The sequence below is a fragment of the Salvelinus sp. IW2-2015 genome, linkage group LG20 (assembly GCF_002910315.2).
Source record: "Salvelinus sp. IW2-2015 linkage group LG20, ASM291031v2, whole genome shotgun sequence".
NCBI lineage: Eukaryota > Metazoa > Chordata > Actinopteri > Salmoniformes > Salmonidae > Salvelinus > Salvelinus sp. IW2-2015.
The window spans coordinates 75,867,913-75,872,073 of record NC_036860.1 but is presented as its reverse complement, the minus strand read 5'-3'; positions in this window follow the sequence as shown (position 1 = coordinate 75,872,073).

The window sequence follows — 4,161 nt, the reverse complement described above, 5'->3', positions numbered from 1 at the left end:
AAGTAAACCTGAGGGCAACCATTAGGAAAGGAAATACACACACGCACACACACACACACACACACCTCCCTCGGCCTCTTATCTAGTAATCCATTTTGCAGAATGTGTTAACCACATCATCATTGTGTCAGAGCTAGTGGTTGTTGGGATGAGGTAGTTGTTTCATTTAACATCCAATTCTAGGTGCAGAAATGGCCTTGTGTTCTCACTCAAGGTTTAGCTGCATGCTTGAGAAGAGAATGGGTGGTGATGGCAGTGGAAGTGGGAGCACTATAGCCAATAAAGCCTGGTGAATCACATTCAGGTTCTCACTTTCTAAGAGTGGCCAGCAACTTAGATTGAAGCTGTTTCACCCTGTAACTAACCACCCTGCAGCCCATAACCATGAAACTCACAGTCTTCACCCAAGAGCCAGCTCACCCACTCCTCCTTTTCCTGCTGCTCTGTCTTGCCTATTTTAACATCTTTGTGGGTATGGTAGTCGAAGAGCACAACCTGCCATTACAAACGACCCTAGCAACTGGATGATGATAGTTTTCAGAGCTCTGTATTGGAGAATGTCTAAGAGGGGTTAATGACATATGGAGGAAAGAAAAAGAGAGTAATCGTAATTCTATGTCAAATCCTTCTTTACAGGAAGTCATCGTTTGCCAATCCTGACTAATCCATTCCATTCTCATAGTTCTATATCCTTTCTTCAGTCTTCAGATTGGTGTGGGTGTTGGAGTGATCTAACTGTTAGAACCTCTTGAGTAGATATGGGGGCAGTTTTAGCTAACCCATTCCTCCTAAAACCACAACTCAATGGTGGACTCTGCTGAAATATCAGTGTTGGTGTAGTAGTCTCTCTCCCTCCATCACAGATTCAGCATCAGATACCGCAGCGCAGACCAACAGTGCCTCTGATCTTGGGAATGTTCGCGCTGTTGTACTATATGTTCCACTGGTCAGTGTCATTTACATTCTGCAATGTAACCATTTAAAGATCTCCTGTGTACCTAAGAAGAACATAAACGTGCCTAATCAAAGTTTAAACATCAAAGGCCACTGAACAATCAGAATCCTTCTGTCAACTGACTGTTTGCTCTGTTACTTAGAAACAACTGTTCTTGAATAGCTATTAACACTGCACTGTTTCAACAAATGATATCATTGACTTAGCTTGTATGTCTAAATACTGAGATATGGTTATCTAAATTGCTACCTGATTCTTTGCGGAACAGAGCAGGAATCCTGAGTCCATTGTTTGGTACGACAGATAGAGGCCTTTGATGTGATGCTGACAGAAGGATGTGTGTTTGCTCATCACTAACTCTGCCCTGGGAAAATATGTGCCCTCCCTGACCACTGATGAGCTCTTTATTTCCTCTGAATCACCTGGAAATAAGGCTTTTTCAAATAAATACAGATTTTTACAGTGATATAACTAACAAAAGTATGATTGTACAAGCTATTTCCTGAATTTCTAGAGCATGATATCTACAGTGACCCATGGAGATTGAATATAGATGTCGCAATCCAGACTAAATGTAAATTGTTTGTAAATAAAGCAGGCAAATTCATTGGAGGGCCAAGGAGAGTCCTTAAAAGCTTCTAAACAAAGTTTATTTTCAGTTTACAGTAGAAGAAAACAAGCCATTTTGAGTTCGACTTACCGCTCATCATGTTTACAACACAGTCCCAGCCCTGGACCGAGCTGAGAGACACACTTTTTAGTTAAAAAGAGTCACACAGTCAGTCAAGGACACTGACACATTAGTAATATTCTCAGAAATGTAGCAGCAGCTAAAAATGAAAGGGTAAACCAGGGCTGTGGCAAAAAAAAAAAAAAAGTGTACTTGTTGCCTTGCACCCGTCACCCCTGCTCCCCCCGGAGTCGCTTATCGTATCTTGTCATCAAACAGTCATATCTCACATTGTCCCAGAGGAAAGCTGACCTCTCAGCTGTAGATACAGTATAAACTCAGTCCAACTCCTCGCTGTTCTGTTCTCCCTCCATCTCAGGAGAAGGTGGAGGGTGCCTGGACAGAAACAAGACAACTTTTAAGAAGGCACATTGGCTGTATTTGCCCAAGTCATGTGTCCTTGGAGATCCTCTTTGTGTCTATTTAGAGTAGAGGTGCTCTTGTCACCTCCTCACTCCACCTTCATCCCTCACACACAGCTCTCTCCCTGGTTGTGCGGATGCAGCTGTGGCTGTGTGTGACGTAGGGGTCAAGTGGAAGGGTTGTTGGGTCGGTGGCAGGCACAGGGGTGTTTGGGTAGGGCAGTGCCAGGTCTGGAGAACGTGCTGTTCAGCGTGGAGGCGGGGCCAGAGCAGTGACCAGGCAGGCTGTCCACCACAGCTGCATAACTGGAAAAGGAAGAGCTACTTGTCCCCCCTCACCTCCAGAAAACATCAAGGGATCCCTCACCACTGCTTTATTGACTTTCTGCCATCGATGCAGATAAGCCTCTCCAAGATAATGGCGAGATAACTTTAAAAAAAGGTGCTTTAGTACTGCATTTCTCTGTAATATAGAAACTCTTTAGGCGAATCTTGAAACTTCATTACATTTAATGTTTAATACATACTTCCTCTCTTTTCCTGTGGTGATAAGGTAGGTGCCTGTGGACGCTCACATTACCATTGACTTACAGACAGAGTGACTCAACAATTCTCCTAGACAGAGAGGAAAGAGTTGAATGCTGCACCAGCAGACAAGCACAGTGCAGAGCATCCTGTACCACAGCAGCAGAACCAAGTATCCTATCAATCTGTCTCTGTGTGTGCTGGATGTACTGTAAGGCCGTCTGCACCACTGCATGTATTTCAGAACATCTCAACCCTTGATTTACACTACTTATGCAGGATCTTCATCATGTTTTGTGACAGTCTTCCAACATATGCCAGGACCCAGGAAACCAGACTGCTGGACCCATGCCTGTCTGACCCTTATCAGTTATCAGTTCAGGTCATTGTCATTTGAGGTTGACTGGGTTTTGTCAGACATTGAGGCCCTTGCAAAGGCAGCGAGCCACAGCCTCCTACACTGTAAAATCCCCTGGGGGTTATTTCCTACTGTTGTTTGTGGGACTGGAAGTATTTATCGCACTGCAAGTATTTAAGGATAGTTTTAGAGGGGGAAAAGTTGGGTCTGTAAACTCACACAGTTCATGGGAACACAGGAACAGTTGGGGCATTAAATCATTTAGTCATCCTCCAACTAGAGAGAGAGTGCTAAGCTGTTCTAATCACAAACGTTTGGATGTCATTATGAGGTGCTTTGGTGAAGCTCACACGCCTTGGACTCTCTGTTCCATGTTCTCTCTGTGGAGATCTATAACTATTCTGTCTTAAAGACAGGGCCTCTAAGGCTTTGACTGAAAGTGTCATCAATCAAGTGCAATTACTTAAGAATAAATCCTTCTATTTACTATAGTCAAGTATGTGGGCAGTTTCCCCTGTTATAGTATATGCCCATATGATTAACACTGACATAATCCACACTACACAACACAGATAGAGCGATAGAAAATAGGAGTAGTCCTGACTAAAAACAAACCCTTGTTCGGGGTTGGGTAATCTTACCAGAAATCCCTCTGCCTGACTAGGATCCCTGTATGTAAAACAGATAACAGCATTATCTTAGGGGACCCCTGATTAATGTAGTGCGTGTTCAGTCCTGCAAGTTTATATCCTGTTGTTTTTAGTTTTGTGTGTGTGTGTGTGTGTGTGTGTGTGTGTGTGTGTGTGTGTGTGTGTGTGTGTGTGTGTGTGTGTGTGTGTGTGTGTGTGTCGTGTGTGTGTGTGTGTGTGTGTGTGTGTGTGTGTGTGTGCCACAGTCTCCATGTGACCACAGCAATGAGTGTAGCCACTGTGGTATCTGTCTGTCTGTTAGCTGGGGCTCCATGAGGAATGCTGACCAGTGTGAGGGAACCATATAGAATATATGAGGGAAACAAAGTGGCCTCATTCTCTCAATGGAACTGTGACACTACATTTCACCGTCCTTCATCATGGCATAGAGGAAGACGAGAGACACTACTTATTTTCTTCATCTTGGTGTTACATGGTGATAATCAATATTGCCAGAAGAGTTATTAGAGGAATACTAATTGAGTGTATGTAAACTTCTGACCCACTGGGAATGTGATGAAAGAAATAAAAGCTGAAATAAA